This window comes from Globicephala melas, chromosome 13 (genome assembly GCF_963455315.2).
Source record: "Globicephala melas chromosome 13, mGloMel1.2, whole genome shotgun sequence".
Classification (NCBI taxonomy): Eukaryota; Metazoa; Chordata; class Mammalia; order Artiodactyla; family Delphinidae; genus Globicephala; species Globicephala melas.
The window spans coordinates 56265276-56284708 of NC_083326.1; the positions used below are offsets into that span (position 1 = coordinate 56265276).

The 19433-nt window shown below is 36.2% G+C and overlaps 1 protein-coding gene across 1 annotated transcript in view; it reads right to left on the bottom strand.

Moving 5' to 3' along the window:
- Nucleotides 1-19433, bottom strand: part of DLGAP1 (DLG associated protein 1) — a 1249700-nt gene that overhangs the window by 856802 nt on the left and 373465 nt on the right. The window contains exon 3 of the mRNA XM_060310335.1: nt 11095-11335. The gene's annotated coding sequence lies outside the window, so the exon portion shown is untranslated. The remainder of the gene's footprint in view (nt 1-11094; nt 11336-19433) is intronic.

Sequence of the window (19433 nt, forward strand, 5' to 3'; positions counted from 1 at the left end):
CCTTCCCCCGCTCTGCAAAATTCTGGACTAAAGAGTAATGGTTCCTACGTCACTAACATGCAGGTAAGCTGCTTGACTTCTCCTATAGAATGTGGTCCAATTCTTTTGAGAAGAGCCTAGGTGTTTTCTTCTGGGCAGTTTATTGTCTAGCACAGCTGCTCCAAGTGCCACGTTAACCATCCGTCTTATTTTCATCTCCCTTGTTTGTTGCCTCTTCCCTTCTTTGCTCCTAATACTTTTGCATATGTTGGCCCCCAGAGCTTCCTGGAATCCATGACATCTGCCAACATTACTTGGTTGAGATATCATTTGTATTGATGTCCCCAACAAGTACATTGAATAGAAAGTCTCAAACTAGGTTATATCATCATAAAATCTTAAAACACTGTTGGTAAAAGAAGAAAGTATTCTCTGGAGAAAAAAAGAAACATGTCTTAGACTAAGAATGGCACTGTCCTCCTAAAATGGCAACCCTTAAAGAAGAGAGTAGAGAATTGACTCCCAAATGAGTCCTGTTAAAGGACTTAATGTAGATGTTCACAGGCAAAAAAACAAACAAAAAACCAAACCCTCAAAAGTTTGTTATATGCTTCACACCACATGTAACAATGAACTCAAAATGAATCACAAAATTAACTATAAAACCTAAAACTATAAAAATTCTAGACAAAAACAGACGAGAAAGTCTTTGGGACCTGGAGTTATGTGAAGAATTCTTAGTTATGACACCAAAAGCACAATCCATACACACACACACACACACACACACACACACTTTACTTCATCAAAGTTTAAAACTTTTGCTCTGTAAACAACACTGTCATGTGAATGAAGACAAAAGACAGAGCCTAGAAAGATTTTTTGCACATCACATATCTGACCAAGGAACTGTATCTAAAATGCCTGCCGAACACTTAAAACTCAATAAGGAAAGAAACAACCCGATTACAAACTGTATAAAATATTTGAACAGACCCTTCACTAAAGAAGATATACAGATGGTAAATTCGGCCATAAATAAAATTTCAATATCATTATTCATAAGGGAAATGAAAATTAAAAACACAACGTAATACCACCAAAATGCCAAGGACCAAGAACAATGCCCAATACCAAATGATAATGAGGATGTGGAACAAGTAGAACTTTCATGCGTGGCTGGTTGAAATGCAAAATGTTACAGCACTTCAGAAAAGTGTGTAGTGGTTTCTTATATATTCAAATGTATACTTGCCATGTACGGAGCAACCCTCATCCTAAGTATTTATCCAAATAAAATGAAAACCTATGTTCACACAATAGCTAATATGTGAATGCTTATTGGCTATATTCATAATTGTCCAAAATAAAAATAAACCAATGTTCTTTAGCTGGTGAAAGGATAAGCAAACTGTGGTACATCCATACAGAGGAATAGCGCTCAGTAATAGAATGAACTCGTGATACATGCAACACAAATGAATCCCAATGACGTTCAACTAAGTGAGAGAAGCTAGATTCAAACTCTACATATTGGATGATTCTATTTACCTGACACATCTGTAGGAAATGTGAACACATCAGAAGTTGCCAGGAATTGAGGAGAGGGGGAGGAGTTGCCTGCAAAGAGGCAGCACAGGGAATATTTGGGGATAACGGAACCATTTAGTATCTTGTCTTGTTTACACTTTTGTCAAAACTCAAAGAATTTTACACCAAAGTCAATTATAGTGTATGCAAATGAAAATGGCAACACCAAAAACAGTGAAGAGAAAGATAAGAAACACCATAAACTATTTGGTTTGGTTAAAACATACGAATAAAAAGGATCCGTACAATTCATAGAAAGATGGGTGCTAAAGAGAATCCACACAGATATACATTCTTGTGAAATCTCATAACACTAAGAATAAACAAATTTAAGTCTGAGAAAGACAGAGGCAGAGAAAGAGAGAGGATATCAAACTTACAAAACAAGCAAAATCCCGCTGATGATAGATTTATAAACAATTAACATATAGCCCTATACCCGATCAATCTGTTACTCAATTGTGGTATAAAATAAAGATAATGTAAGCTACAATGACAGTTCACTTTTTTAAAGTTTTTTTTTTAACTTTTATTTTATATTGGCACTTAAATTTTTTTTTGAAATATAGTCGATTTACAATGTTGTGTTAGTTTCAGGTGTACAGCAAAGTGATTCAGTTCTACATATATATGTATATATCTTCTTTTTTAGATTCTTTTCCATTATAGGTTATTATAAGATACTGAGTATAGTTCCCTGTGCTATATAGTAGGTCCTCGTTGTTTATCTAGTTTACATATAGTAGTATGTATCTGTTAATCCCAAGCTCCTAATTTATCCCTCCCCTGCTCCCCTTTGGTAACCATAAGTTTGTTTTCTATGTCTGTGAGTCTATTTCTGTTCTGTAAATGACTACATTTCTATCATTTTTTTAAAATTCCACATATAAGCAGTATCATATGATATTTGTCTTTGTCTGACTTATTTCACTTAGTTGGATAATCTCTAGGGTCATCCACATTGCTGCAAGTGGCATTATTTCATTCTTTTTTATGGCTGAGTAATATTCCATTGTGTATATATACCACATCTTATTTATCCATTCATCTGTCTACGGACACTTAGGTTGTTTCCATGTCTTGGCTATTGTAAACAGTGCTGATATGAACATTGGAGTGCATGTGTCCTTTCAAATTATAGTCTTCTCCAGACCTATGCCCAGAAGTGGGATCTCTGGATAATATGGTAACTCTTTTTCTAGTTTTTTAAGGACTCTCCCTACTGTTCACTTTTGATGTCCCCTTTCTGAGGAAATTTCTTGAGGTTGTCCTCCACAAAACAAGGGTAAAGATCAAGGAAGAGAAGCACTGCAATTGCGTTAGGAATGCAGTGAAACAAACACTGGAATGACTTGCTTGTAAAAAGCCTAGAAAGGAATTGGTTCAAATTAGATCCCTAAGACAATGAACTCCAAGAAGGATATCTTTTAAAAGAATGGGATACATTCCAATTAACAGATGAAATAATAGGTAACTGGATATTCTTAGTGTTATATTGAAGAATGCATATATTTATTCTCTCAGCCACAAAAATGTAGGGAAAATGAAAAATTCTAAAAAAAAAAAAAAAGAACTATACTAAAAGTCCATGGTGAATTTATGAAACAAAATAAAATAAGGCATGATTTCAGGCAACTTAAGAAGTATATAAAAAGTACATTTGTTTGGGATTTAAGCAGCATTCTTCTCAAGAGGTCCTGGGTATGTGACATTGGACATGAAGAGATTAAAATGGTATCCTAGACCAGAGTGTTCTTTCTTGAGCAGTAGTTACATAACTGTCATTACATGCTATTTACTGAGTTTCAAGAATCAACTTATACAATATATAACTATATATATAACTACATATATATAACTATATATAACTATATATATGTGTACCATTGGTATTTCCTTTGTAAAGATAAAGCTATACCTGACAGGATTTAGAAGGTGGATATAAGGAAGGTGAGGAGAGCTAGTACCATCAACTGAAGGAGATACTGTCTGAAATTAATGGATCACGATTACAAAATCAAACAATGACTGAACTAAAATAGAGGCATACATTGGAAATAGTGCAGTTCGATCCCAAACCACCACAATAAAGCAAATATCATAACGATGAAAATGTTTGAAATATTGTGAGAATTACTAAAACATGACATAGACCCACTGTGAGCAAATACGGTTGGAAAATGGAATAAATAGACTTGCTCGAAACAGTACTGCCACAACCATCATTTTGTAAAAAACACAGTACATGTGAAGTGCAAGAAAGTGAAGCCCAATAAGACAAGGCATGCCTGTAATAATATAACTAATAAAATTAAGAATATTATGAGACAGCTAGGTGGGGGTATTTGAATTTTAACTAACTCTTACTCATTTGTAGGAGAATCAAAATTTTGTTTAATAAATCGAGAAATGTTTTTATATTATTAATAGTTACAGGTAGAACCACCAGAAGAGACACTAGAAGAAATTTACAGAATGCCTGCTTGTCAGTAGCAGGATTGGAAATGGTGGGGCATGAGATGAAATGTTATAAATTCTTTAATACTATCTAATTTTTACCATGTATATGGGTTAGCTTGGAAAAATCAAACAATAAGCAAAATTTGGAATGAACTGTAAGTAAAAATGACATAAGAAGTAATTATAAAGGTAGGAAAGATGACTGTAATCAAACATGACTCCCTCATTTCCAAAATACCTGGAGAAAAATAGATATGATCTAATAGTGAGAAACTCTTCAGTGAACTAATATTCATTGGGGATGAAACATTCTAACATTAGTACAGCCAAAAATTATTCTGAATTGACAGAGCAAAGCTTCTAAAGAAACAAAATGAGTTTCAAAGCGGGCTTTCTGCTGAGCTCAGATTTTGAAAATTACAATTTTAAATGCTATGAAGTGAAGCACAGAACCAAGGCTCTATGAAAGCATGGTCCAGACTCCATTTTTATGATTTTAGTATCAGGGAAACAGAAAAATTGGAATAAGACCAAAGATGGCCTAAGCACAATCATTTAGGTAGATGGCATAATGTTAACCAAACTACTTGTCTTATTTTCAGTGTCCTTTCTGTCGTTACTAATATTTTTTAATCAAAGAGAAAGGTCTGCAACACAGAAAAGTTTTTAAAACTTTATTAAGTGAGAGCTGAAGTCTAATGAAGATGAGATACAGTAAGTCATCCTTAGATACTTAAAATGTGTTAAAATAAAATATGCTAAGGGAACTTTCAGATACAATTGAAGAAATAGTGTCAGTAATCTTTGTTTTAAAAAAAATCCTGGATATAGAGAGAAGTGTTGGGTGACTTTAGATTTACTAATGTCACCATAGTGTTTTTTCAAAAGGGGATAAAAAAAAAGTTGTGATATTAAATATTGCCAAATTTCACATCGGTCCCCAAGAAAATTCTACAATGGACTGTGAAAAAGATGATTTAATAAGTCACTTAAGAAGTTGATCATCAGTATAAACAAATATACAGGCATAAGGCGTAAATTCTCATGGACTAACATGTAATAAGATAGGATTATTGACTAGATCAAAAGAAACTTACAAATACTGGGAAGGTACCTTAATTTTCAGTAATTCATGTAAGGACTGTAGGGGAGGAAAACTTTTCTTCCTTCCTTCTAGGTTCTTTGGCTGGTCTAATAACTAAGTTGATGTAAGACAGATTAGCAGGAGAAAAACAAATTTAATTTTGTATGTACAGAATCTATAAAATGAGACTAAAAAAAGTGACCCAAGCAGGCAGCTTTTATACCTTTTAGACAAGGAAAAAATAAATCTGTGAGGCATTGACAAGTAAAAGGGGTTTGAGCTTGGGGTACCAAGTTAGTGAAGAAGTAACAATGTGTTTTTATACAACTTTCTTGGCCCTAAATTCCCTATCTCTGGTGAGAAGGATGCCTTCTACCTCCTGGTATAGGGAGGATACCCTTCACGTGGGAGATTTATTTCATGCTTCCAGGGAGGGGCAAAGGAAGTCAGCGTGTCCATCTTGCACTGGTTGTTTCTTAAGTAACTTTAAAATAATCGATGGAATATTACTCAGCCATAAAAAAGAGCAAAATAATGCCATTTGCAGCAACGTGGATGGACCTAGACATTTTCATACTTTCATAAGTAAGTCAGACAAAGACAAATATCATATAATATCACTCATATGTGGAATCTAATTTTTAAAAAGATGATATGAATGAACTTATTTACAAAAGAGAAACAGACTTACAGATATCAAAAAGAAGCTTATGGTTACCAAAGGGGAAATGTGGCAGGGAGGGATAAATCAGGAGCTTGGGATTAACATATACACACAGGGAACTCTACTCAATATTCTGTGATAACCTACATGAGGAAAGAATCTGAAAAAGGATGAATATATGTATATGCATAACCGAGTCACTTTACTGTACACCTGAAACTAACAAAACATTGTCAATCAACTATACTCCAATAAAATTTCAAAAATAAAGAATAAAAAATAATCAACATGCCGAAGTGGCTTATTTTGGGGTGGCATAGTCTGCTCCCCTTCAGCACATCACTCATAGCCTGTGGACAAGATTGAAAACTGTGGCCTATATTATAGTTCGATTAGTTGAAATCATATTTAACTGAACAATATTATCCGGAAAAGTGTTGATGAATGCAATTTATCAGTCACTGAAGATGACAGGCAGAAAACTCTATAGTTACATAGAACAGGGTTCTCCCATGTCGTTTTTACAACTGGATTTTGTCACTGCACTGAATAAAGAAGCCAAGCTGATTAAGTCTCCAAAGCCACAATTCTGTTAGGATAGGCGCTGCATCAGAGGACCGATGCACTACTCCTAAGTCCTGGCATGCTCAGACAATGAGCTACAACAACATGAAACAACAGGAATAAATCTTAGGGCCTCTTGTTAGAATGTTTTCTCTTAAAATTTTAAAAGATCACTTGAGTAAGCAGATGGGGAACTTTTACTGACAGTTTATTTTTTAAAAATGAGACAAGCTTAATATCAGCTCAATGTGAAGCCAAAGTAGGCATGCCAACCTTAAAATTTAATGTAAGATAAAATTTCATTAGCAGACATAATAGCCCTTTGATCTGGAGAATTGACCCTTTTAGTATTCATAGCTTATCTCAGTCAATGGCTGAAGGGTTAAAATTCAATCTGCTAGTTATATTTCAAGTTGACTGATGAGAAAATGGAATATGTCCAGAGTAGGACAAGCAGAATGGTACAGAAACTAGAATCCATACTACATAAGAAAAAGTTGAAAACACAGCGACCAGTTAGCCAAGATGGTAGAGATTTGTTCATCTTGTATTTTCCATTGCTAATAAAGTTGTCAGTAAATGCTCATGGAAAGATTAAATTCGTTGTGTATAATATAAAGGTATATACAAGAGCGATTACATTCCTCTCAGACAAAGAGGTCTTTTTTACATATAAATATGTCACATACAAATGGGCTTTTGCTCCTTGCCTTGCATTGAGATCTACCCTTTTGTGATACCTCAGACATTATTTCCTTTGTCTTGGGCACTTAAAAGTGAGTCACACTTTACAAAGAAGCATGGTTTTTATAAACAATCTCACCAAGTAAACTTTCTGGAAAGTGATATCATGAACAAACAGTTGAAGCCTTGTCCGCACAATATTATTCAGAATTAACTTATCAGATTGGCCTTTAACTAAAATAAAGGCACTTGTCTGGGACCTGAATGTTCATGATGTTGTTTGGTGCTTATATACTTTAGTGAAGTATTTGGTAACAAGGACTCTATTTGACGGGATTCCCAGATGTATTCACGAAAGCATGTTCATTCCATTATTTCTCATATTAAGTTCAAGCCTTAGCCCAGACATAAAGTTCTTACTGTTTTTTTAGGCGTTCTGGAGGTGCACAAAGAGAGACTTTTTTTCTGCTGTCAAAACCAAAATATATATTGTTTGTTTATTTTGACATTTTTCAAGAAGGCAGAGAAGGGTGATATTCGGGCAGAGGTGGCAACATGCTACCCCTCTTCGAAATCCCTCCTGGTATTCAGGGAATTTCATCTTGGTGCCATTCTGGACTGAAACTGTCTCAGGAACAGTAAGGTCCGAACATACTCAACCTTCAATTTTAGGCAGATAATACTCTATTTTATGCAGATAATACTTTATGCTCTATACTTCAAATATCTGAAATCCCCTATCTGGGGAAAAAAACAAGACTATCTCCTAATTTTGGTCAGCCTTCTGTATTCTTTATCCCAAATAATGGTGTCACAACCTACCCAGTTTCTCAAGCTGAAACCACAGAGGGATCTCCCATTATTCACTCTCCTTCATGTCACACATCCAATATGGACACTATTCCCAGAAATGTCTAGGAAATTCCCTCCAATCTGCCACTGCTAAAATCAGGCTCTAGATTATTGCAAGATTATTCCAGATTATTTCTAGATTATTTCAAGAGCCGTCTACATTTCTCATATGAGATCTTTTATAATCTGTCCTCGACAAATACCACCACTTCCTATTACATATGACCATATGCTCCAGTTACACAAAACTAACCACCATTCCCAGGATATACTGAACTCTTTTATAACTCCCTGCATTTCAGCTGTCAGTAATGACCCTTTTTTTCTCCTGTGAGCTCTAAGACAAATCTTCAATTCCATAAGCAGATGCTGAGAACTTCACGCATATGAGTGTTTAAAATACTGCAAGTACTAAGATTAGGTATGTTTTCACACTACGGTAGAAAGAAGCAATCCAAAAAAAAAAAAAAAAATCTAAAAATATGTGTCCTAACAAAGGTATATAAAAGGCAGGGAAGTGGACAAGGAAAAAAGTGAACATTCTTTTGTTTTGTTTTGTTTTGAGGTAGGGAGGGGCTCAGAGAGGAAGACACATTTGAATAGGAAATTGAAGGATTGTGGAGGGTGAATAAGACTTTGCAAGGCCGATATGAAGAATAAGAGAAGTCCTGGCAGAGACAACTCCCCATAGTATAAAACCTAATACATACGTACAAGAAAACAGAAGTCATTTGTTAGTTTTGGAGCATAAAGAACTTGGGGATACAACTGAAGAAATAAGAAGGAGTCTGATTAAGTTAGGCCTTAGATATTGCTAAGGAGCTAAGACATTGAGACTTGACTCGTAGACACCAAGGAACTATGTTGCATTTTAAGCAAGACAATCAGAAGAATATTTGCAGTTTTATAAGATTACTCTGGTAATCTTTAAGAAGCAGACATTTTGAAGGCAGTCAAGCCTGGAGGTTGAAAGAAGCCATGGTCTGGTCCAGATTGGGAAAATAAAGGTTGTCATATGGCAGGGGGATCAAACAAAGGGGATGCATGATTAGGATATTAATTAGCTTGAGTCAACAGTACGTACAGGTTGATTACAATGCGATGTTAAAGCCTGAGGACAGTCTGTGCTAAGTTCTGAGTTTCTGGATTCTGTGAAAAGGTGGATGGTGTCACCATTACTGAAAAGGCCAGAGAACCAGCCCAGTAGGGGAAAATGAGCTGAGCCTTGACTATCCTGTGTCTTAATGTTGTTGCCTCCAAGAGGTGAAGCGGGGGGACCATTGGAAATTTGATTCCCCACCACTGCCACTGCCATGAGGGCAGTTGTACCCAGTGGAGCGACTCTGCAAAGGAACCAAGGAAATCCAAACATGTTTGCCGTTACTGGCTAAATGGCAATCGTTGGAAAATTCCTTTCTTTTTACACATTCCTCCATGGTAAATTGTCTCTGTGGTTCTGTACCTTTCAAAAACGTTGATGTGGTCTGAGGTTTTGTAGCTAGGTTAGGTTCTCCGTACAAATTTTCCTCAAGATGCATGTGAATAAACACCTATGGGAACTTGAACTGTGGTCTGACAAGCTTTCATCTGGGTTCCCAGAGCATAAGACAGCACAGAGCATAAGATGATAGAATCATATGTGGCATATCGTTTGCACTCTATAAGTGCTATCCAATAAATTTTTCACTTGAAAAAAAACTGTAATTCTTTACAATTGCATTAATGTAGCTTTGATGATACGACAGCTATTAAATTTTACTTCATTAACAGAAAAAAAAAGCAAACTGATAGAGTGATTCTCCCTGCCTTGTCCTTCCTCCTCTCTTAGTGACCACCAGCAACAGCACAGTTTTCTTTCTTTTTTTAAATAAAATTATTTATTTATTTTATTTATTTTTGGCTGTGTTGGATCTTCGTTGCAGTACGCGGGCTTCTCATTGCTGTGGCTTCTATTGTTGCGGAGCATGGGCTCTAGGCGCGTGGGCTTCAGTAGTTGTGGCACGCGGGCTCAGCACTTGTGGCATGCGGGCTCAGCACTTGTGGCTCGCGGGCCCTAGAGTGCAGGCTCAGTAGTTGTGGTGCATGGGCTTAGTTGCTCCACGGCATGTGGAATCTTTCCGGACCAGGGCTTGAACCCGTGTCCCCTGCATTGGCTGGTGGAGTCTCAGGAAAGTCCCAGCACAGGGTTTTCTTAGCAACAGTTATTGCCAGGGAGTATACTGTTGTTAATCATTATCTTGAAAACTGCAATTATCCCCAAACCTTAAATTCCTTAATTTGGATATGCTATTTTCTCTTTGTTTTGTAACCCCTTGAGTCATATGCTGCCTACATGGGAGTATTTATCAAAGTTTATTTAAGCTTTGTTAAGGAGAAAACCACAGGCCTAAGATGGCATCACTTGTGCTAAAACCTATGAAACTAAACTTAGATTTAATACCTGACCTCACTGTAGTTTCAACCTTCCCCAGGAATGTGATCTTAATGTAGGCAGTGTGGAATTTTCTGGTCAGCACCACATGGACCCTCTCCAAAGAAAGGAGAAGTAATCTGTGTGGTGAAAGACACTCACCCTTCTCCCCAAAGAAGGTGACTTCTGGCCTGAAAGATCCTTTATTTTGCTAATATCTTCCATGCCCCACCCTCCTTCCGCCTACAAAAAACTTCCATTTTGTACAACCCCTTGGAGCACCCTTCTATTCACTGGATGGGATGCTGCCGGATTCATGAATTGCTCGATAAAGCCAGCTAGATCTTCAAATTTACTCAGTTGAATTTCCTTTTTTAACAGCTTGGCTAGCCAAACTGTGCGTTAGGATCACCCCCATGAAATTGATGGAACCATTCAAGTAAGTGCTGTTTCTTGCAATTCGTTCGCGATTTATTTTGCATGGCAATTTTATCAGCTGTTTTTGATTTCATAAAAGTGCCTTTACTGATTTAAAAGCAGATAGCTATGTTTTCTATTTTTATCTATAAACAGCTTTATATGCCCCATCAGAGCAAGCACTCAAAACAAAAACCAAAAACTTTAAGTACAAATCAGATATGCTTCTCAATACACAATTGCAAACTGCTGCATTTTTTACGAAGTTTATTTTATACTTTTCTGCTTGGATTCTCTCTCATACCTGCTCGGTCCCTGGCCCTGTTTATAACACCTGACTCTCCTATACCAACCTGTCATTGGAAGCACTGGTTGACTCCCAGCACTTACCTATCATTCCTTGTTCTGTCTAGAGGAGCTGATTTTCTCTTGTCTCTAGCCTAGGTTGTTACTTGGATCACTGCCAAGAGTCCTTCATTCTTGCTTTTTCCTGTTGTTTGTCTCCCAGCCAGTCTTCTCTCTCACACGAGGAAGGTCATGCGTGTCTCCATTACGGCTCCTAACCCATCCGGCCTCTATATATTCCAGTAGCTCACCTTGTGTCTGCACTTTCCAACTGAGTTTCTGTCTGCTGAAAGAAGTGAATGACAAGTTAGTAGTTTATTCGGGTTTTCTTCTACCCAACGACTGAAATGAATGAGATCATGGGAATTTTTATGACGTAATTTAATGAACAGAAAACCACACCGAGAATGTTAAGCTAACATTTGGTAAATGCATCTGAAAGGGTTTCTTCTTTGGCATCAAACCCTCAGCACTTTCAAAGCCTTCCTTCGGATTGCGTAGCTAAAGGTACAGGGAAGCTATTATACAGCCTCCATCCTATGGCCTCAGCTCCTGATCCTAGTTTCCTGGCTTGTGTGGTTCCACCATCATAGAAGCTCAAGTGAATGGTCAGTTTCGCACTCATCTGAGAGCAAGGCAACTTGGAAGTAGCTGGTATGTCCTTAGAAGTTTGCTGGTTTTTTTTAATCACTTGAACTGTGTAGGTTAGTAATAGAACACCGACACTGATATAAGAAAAAGAAATCATTAGAGTTTTGTTTGGGGTTTTCTCCGGGGATAAAGGAGAAATTTGAAAATAGGAAACAACTAAACCACCCAAACAACTAAAAGTTTTACTTTTCATACCCTCAAAAATACTCTTTTAAATTTCTGTCTAAAATTCAAATTGTGGTTGTGATATTTCATAAAGTCATAATAATATAAAAGAGAAATAGAAAACTTTGTGTATAAATAACCGTGAAGAAAAACCCTCCTTCCATGATTATTGCTGCTTGGAAAACTCTAGCTTTTTTATTAGTGTCCTTAGAACCCAGGAATAAACAAAAGAAGATTCTGATTTCATGGTGATATTGCTTCTGGACAAAATGAATCACTTACCATTTCTAGGACATTGTAGGACGTGATTAGATTTGTAATTTAAAATATATTACACGGGCTTCCCTGGTGGCGCAGTGGTTGAGAGTCCACCTGCCGGTGCAGGGGACACCGGTTCGCGCCCCGGTCCAGGAAGATCCCACATGCCACGGAGCGGCTAGGCCCGTGAACCATGGCCACTGAGCCTGCGCGTCTGGAGCCTGTGCTCCGCAACGGGAGAGGCCACAACAGTGAGAGGCCCACGTACCGCAAAAAATAAAAAAATAATAAAATAAAATATATTACACATCTGAACTATTGAAAGTTTAGTTGGAGAGGAAAAAAATCAGAGATAGCTAAACAAAAACAAAGTAAAAAATAATCCAAAAACTGAGCTGAGGACTTTCAAGGCTCCACTAGACTTTCCACAGAAATGAAATACTGTTCAACCAAGGCAATACCAAATGGAAACATTTCTAAATTAAAAGACACATATACCCATACAAAACAATGATCACCAACTGGTATCAAAATAGGAGTTCACTGGAAATTGTTTGATGGAGTAACGCATGCTTTGTTAGGATTTACCTGAATTGTTATTTAAAAATCTTCCTGAACAAACTATGAGGTACATGAATACATGAAACTGAAAAACTATTTTTAAAAAAAGATGCCAGTGTATCTTTTCGAATTAGAGTTTTCATTTTTTCTAGATATACGCCCAGGATTGGGATTGCTGAATCATATAGCAACTCTATTTTTTTTTTTTTTTTTTTGCGGTACGCAGGCCTCTCACCATTGTGGCCTCTCCCGTTGCGGAGCACAGGCTCCGGACGCGCAGGCTCAGCGGCCATGGCTCACGGGCCCAGCCGCTCCGTGGCATGTGGGATCTTCCCGAACCGGGGCACGAACCCGTGTCCCCTGCATCGGCAGGCGGACTCTCAACCGCTGCGCCACCAGGGAAGCCCAGCAACTCTATTTTTAGTTTAAGCAACCTCCATACTGTTCTCCATAGTGGCTGCACCAATTTACATTCCCACCAACGGTGTAAGAGGGTTCCCTTTTCTCCACACCCTCTCCAGCATTTACAGTTTGTAGATTTTTTGAGGATGGCCATTCCGACCGGTGTGAGGTGATACCTCACTGTAGTTGTGATCTGCATTTTCTTTAATAATTAGCGTAGGTTCTGGGTTTGGATCCTCGAGTATCTGCAAGGGGTTGGTGGCATATCATTAGCTACTGATTTTAGATTAACTGTTAGGGCCACAGCCCTGAATAAAGTCATGAAATTTTAAACTTTTTAATCTATGTTCCTCCTCATCCTCACATTCCTCACTTTTCTCTCAAATATTCCATTAAAATATCAGCCCTTACTCCTTCCTAATCAAAGTTTGTTTTCAGACTTGAAATCACAAACAATAACTAACAGCTGAGACTATTATGTCCTTTTTAGGATTACTTAGGTTTTAATAAGAATTCACACCATAAACCAAAGAAAGTGAAGTTTTTGGTAAAGTTTCATGGCAGTTAGATGGCTTTTCGACATCTCTAAAATTGCCTCACCCAAGCAGTTCCCTGTCCTATCTTAAGCCAGTTGTGGTTAAGAGTAAACTTCCACAGCAGTAAATTATTTGGTAAGAAATGTTTGCTATTCTTATACATACTCAAAAAGCCATTTGGAGTGGGGCGAAAAATGTCACAGTATAACTATCACTGTGGGTCCAAAAATGCTTTACTTATTTATATAATTGCAAATATTTTATACTAAAAAGGCAACAATATGTATATATTCAAATAACTTTATGTAAATTATTTTTCACAATACATTTTTTTCAGATCTTTGAAAGTTTATTAATAAGTAGCCTTAGAAAATCAGGTTTTTTAAATTGGAGGTAGTACTTCTAAATCTTCAGCACTTCCAAAATGTATTCATGATTAAAAGTGCCAAAGAAAGTAAGATAACTTTTAACTCAGAACAAACTTAAGCCAATTATTTTTCTATTTTAATTCAAACAATTATTTATAACCCATTGATTATATTACTGCTTTCTAAACATCAGCATTTGCATAACTCTTCCACAGTTTTGGGCTGTATGTATGTTTCCCACATATACTTTTGCTTACTCTATACTTTGTTACCCTGTATTAAAATACATGTATTTAAAATAATCTTGTATCACTGCCATGCATTTAAAATGATCTCACTTGCCCTAAGTAGAGGGATTATAAATGCAAATATGATTAAAACCAAGCTTTTATGTTAAAGACTATATAAGTAATGCTAAATCTAGTCAATTTGCAAAACTGCGCATCAAAAATTACGTTACTCAGTGAGAAAAAATGATAATGTTTTTGATTAGTCAGTGATAAAGGCACATGTGGTTTAGCATAAGGTGAAGATGAGGTTCCTGAATAAAATACTTTTGCTTTTTAAAGTTTTTATGTTAAATAAAGAATCAAAACTTTGCATATGGGATCAGAAAGCAAAATAATTAATTTTTTCTCTAACATAGTTGGATACTGAGCGTTAGCTCCTGAGAAGATACGTGACCTTTGTTAGACTTTTATTTCAAATTGTCAACTGAAGTAATCTACAGAATGAATGAATGTAGTTGTATCAGTACTTTGCCCACACATCGTAAGAAAAGGATTCATTCTCCACTCACCAGTGCCTTCTGACTGAGAAAAATGTTTATCAAGAACTTTTTTCAAATATTTCAAGTGTCTTTTTATAATAATTCCAGTGGTTTTTAGCAAACTCTTCAAAAAATTTCATAAGCAGATTAGACAAGATATCAATTTGATCAAGGAGGTAGGTGTACTTGACTTATGTAATGCTTACATGCTTTTTGACTTCATACTTAAGCAAACTTAACTTGTAAAGAAGTTATGGTGTTGTTAGGAAGCTAACAGTATTCTAGTTCTCGTGATTCCTGGCTCACAGTAAGCTTGCACTTCACTGCCTTCTTGAAATTCACCATGTGACTTGCTTTGGTGAATGGAATGATGTGCGTCACTTCCTGGTGGAAGCTTTAAGGGTCAGTGCCCAATGCCTTATATTTTCTTGCCCCTGCCATGGCAAATGGCAGTGCTTTGATAGTGGCAATCCATCCCATCAGGTTCTAAAACAGCACTATTTACAATAGTCAAGACATGGAAGCAACCGAAATGTCCATTTACAGATGAATGGATAAAGAAGATGTGGTATATACATATGTATATATATACGTATATATATACATATATATATATACACACACACACACAATGGAATACTACTCAGCCATAAAAAGAATGAAATAATGCCATTTGCAGTAACATAGATGGACCTAGAGATTATCATACTAAATGAAGTCAGACAGAGAAATATAAATACCATATGCTATCGTTTGTATGTGGAATCTAAAAAAATGATACAAATGAACTTATTTACAAAATAGAAACAGACTCCCGGACATAGAAAACAAACTTATGGTCACCAAAGGGGAAAGGTGGGGAGGAGGGATAAATTAGAAATTTGGGATTAACAGATACACATCACTATATATAAAATAGATAATCAACAAGTACCTGCTGTATAGCACAGGGAACTATACTCAATATCTTGTAATAACCTATATGGGAAAAGAATCTGAATAACAATGTAACTGAATCACTGTGCTGTACACCTGAAACTAACACAGCATTGTAAATCAACTATACTTCAATTAAAAAAAAAAAATCACACACATACACAGAGAGAGAGAGAGAGAGAGAAAGAAAGAAAGTCATTTTCACCAGCCTTGGAATGCCAGTGCTGAATACCCTCTGGCACTGTGGAAGGCACCGCATAGGTACTTTCCTCTCTAATGGTCCCTGCTCACCTACTAAAAGATACGTCTTCAAAGCAAAAAAATAAAAAATAAAATGAAGGCGACTGTTGTGGACCTGGGTTCTAGCCAAACTGAGTAGGACACAGACTCATGTTTTGCAAGTCAAAGAATATGGGGGATTATTTATCACCACAGCTTCATCTAACCCATCCTGACTAATCCTCATCCATTCAGACTTTTCGAATGAGCCATTATTTGTACAAAATTAATTTGCAAATTCCTGCATAAAAATCTTACTGATTAAATATTTCTTCCAGAGAAAGGTAAAGTTCTAATCACCAGATAAAACACTCTATATTTTCTGAGAGTCAACATAATTCAGTCTGAAAGAGCAGGTTTTTAAACATTTTTAAACATTAAAATGTTTTTTAAACATTCCCTATCTCTTCACAAACAGTCAAGAATTTGGAGGTCTACCCTTAATGCAGATGAAAATTTTAACTGATGAAAAAATACTTTTCCTAAAAAACTGTATATAACTAATGGGACAAAAAATTCCTTATGTGTTCAACACAGAATATAATTTGCTTCTGTTGTAACAACTTAAATGCCTGCAACAGGTTTTCTTAGTCTAAGACCAAATACATCTTTAGTGTCAGCGCTTAACTCAGTTTATCACGTTTATTCTATGTTACTAGTTGGGATGGAGCTGTCAAATTATTTAGAAATCTCTAATCATAGCTATTTTCAATGGTTGAATGAAAAAAGTCTTCATGGAATTCTTTAGTCACTCATATCTGCAAAACAGTTGTTAATGAACGTACATGGCCACACTTAAGATAGCAATCATTTCTTTGGTTTCTGCCATATCTAGAATTTTAAAATAAACTTTATTTTTTGATGAAAGCACTTTATCTATCACTGTATTTATTCCATTCACAAACGTGATTTTTGTCATTACTTAATGGCAAATTTACTAAAGAACCTGCCAAAAGTTCAGCATCTCTAACCTTGTGTTTAAATGTGACACTGAACGCAAGTATTCCAAAGCTTTTGCCTTTGTCCCGACACAACAGACATTAATTTTTGAGACACATTTGAATATCTTTATACTTAATTTTGAATATTTTGATAGATTCCGCTTGGCATACTTCGGGTACTTCAAAATTATTCTTGAGCTTGATTCATTTAATGTGTGCCTGTATATCTATGATTCAGAATGGAATAGAACCCATTTTATTGCCAGTTCATCAAAATAAGAAACATCAAATATTTCTATATATTTTATGTAAAAATTTGTATTGAGATAAAATTGACATATAACATTACATTAGTTTCAGGTGTACAACATAACGATTCAATATGTGTATATATTGTGAAATGATCACCACAATTAGTCTAGTTAACATCTGTCACCATACATAGTTAAAAAATAAATTTTTTTTCCTCGTGGTGAGGTCTTATAAGATCTACTCTCTTAGCAACTTTCAAATATGCAATACAGGATTATTAACTATAGTCACCATGCTGCATGTTGTATCCCTATGATTTACTTATTTTCTAACTGGGTTGGACATTTTGACCCCCTTCACCCATTTTGCCCACCTCCTATCCCCTGCTTCTGGCAACCACCATTCTTCTATCAGTATCTATGGCTTGTTTTAGTTTGCTTATTAAATTCTAAATATAAATCAGATCATATAGTATTTGTCTTTCTCTGTCTGACCTATTTCACTTAGCATAATACTCTCAAGTTCCATCCATGCTGTCACAAATGGCAATATTTCATTTTTTATGGCTGAATAGTATTCCCTTGTATATGTATGCCACATCTTCTTATCCATTCACCTATTGATGCACACTGAGGTTGTTTCCATGTCTTTGATATTGTAAATAATAATACTGGAATGAACATGTGGGTGCATATTTCTTTTCAAATTAGTATTTTTGTTTTCTTCACATAAATACCTTGAAGTGGAATTGCTGGCTCATACGGTAGTTCTATTCTTAATTTACTGAGGAAGCTCTGTACTCTGTTCTCCATAGTAGCGGCACAAATTTACATTCCCATCAACAGCGCACAAGAGTTCCCTTTTCTCCACAACCTCATTAACACTTATTTCTTATCTTTGTGATAAGAGCCATTCTAACAGGTGTGACGTAATACCCCTTTGTGATTTTGATTTGCATTTCCCTGATGATTAGTGATGTTGAGTATCTTTTCATGTACCTATAAGCCATGTGTATGTCTTCTTCAGATCCTCTGCCCATTTTTAATTGGATATTTTTGGCTATTGAGTTATATGAGTTCTCTGTATATTTTGGATATTAACCACTCATCAGGTATACAATTTGCAAATTTTTTCTCCCATTCAGTATGTTGCCATTTCACTTTGTTAACGATTTCCTTTGCTGTGCAGAAGATTTTTACTTTGATGTAGTCAACTATTTTATACATTTTAATGATATTTTGGGGTTCTTTTGTAGATAATATTTATGAAACACTAAGTAATTTATTTACTTAGTTTTCATAACTCTTTGAAGACATATGGCTGTATCGCTAACAGTACTATTACTATTTCTATCAGTCTCTTTGTCATTATGCTTTAAAAATTCTCTTTCAAATTAGTCATCCATGATGGGATAACCAACAACAAAATAAAAAAAGAAAACCAAAAAAAATACCAATGACAGGTCTTATTCCAATTCATGATTATGTATAATTATAGGAATTTTTTTTTTTTTTTTTTTTTTTTTGCGGTACGCGGGCCTCTCACTGTTGTGGCCTCTCCCGTTGCGGAGCACAGGCTCCGGACGCACAGGCTCAGCGGCCACGGCTCACGGGCCCAGCCGCTCCGCGGCATGTGGGATCTTCCCGGACCGGGGCACGAACCCGTGTCCTCTGCATTGGCAGGCGGACTCTCAACCACTGCGCCACCAGGGAAGCCCTATAGGAACTTTTTTTATATTCAATAGGTGCCAATAGCCCCAGAGGTGAGGATTTAAAGTACTGCTGGGAAAAAATGGAATGATGTGCTTATAGACTCAATATTTAATAATCCACAGTAGGAATACTACTCAGCCATAAAAAGAATGAAATAATGCCATTGGCAGCAACATGGATGGACCTAGAGATTATCATACTAAGTGAAGCGAGTCAGACAGAGAAAGACAAATACCATATGATGTCACTTATATGTGGGATCTAAAAGATGACACAAATGAACCTAATTATGAAACAGAATCAGGAACAGAGAATAGACTGGTAGTTGTCAAGGGGGAGGAGGGTGGGAGAGGGATGGATTGGGAGTTTGGGATTCACAGATGCAAACTGGTATAAATAGAATGGATAAACAACAAGGTCTTACTGCATAGCACAGGGAAGTATGTCAATATCCTGCGATAAACCATAATGGAAAAGAATATGAAAAAGAATATATATATGAGTATAACTTAGTCACTTTGTTGTACAGCACAAATTAATACAACATTGTGAAT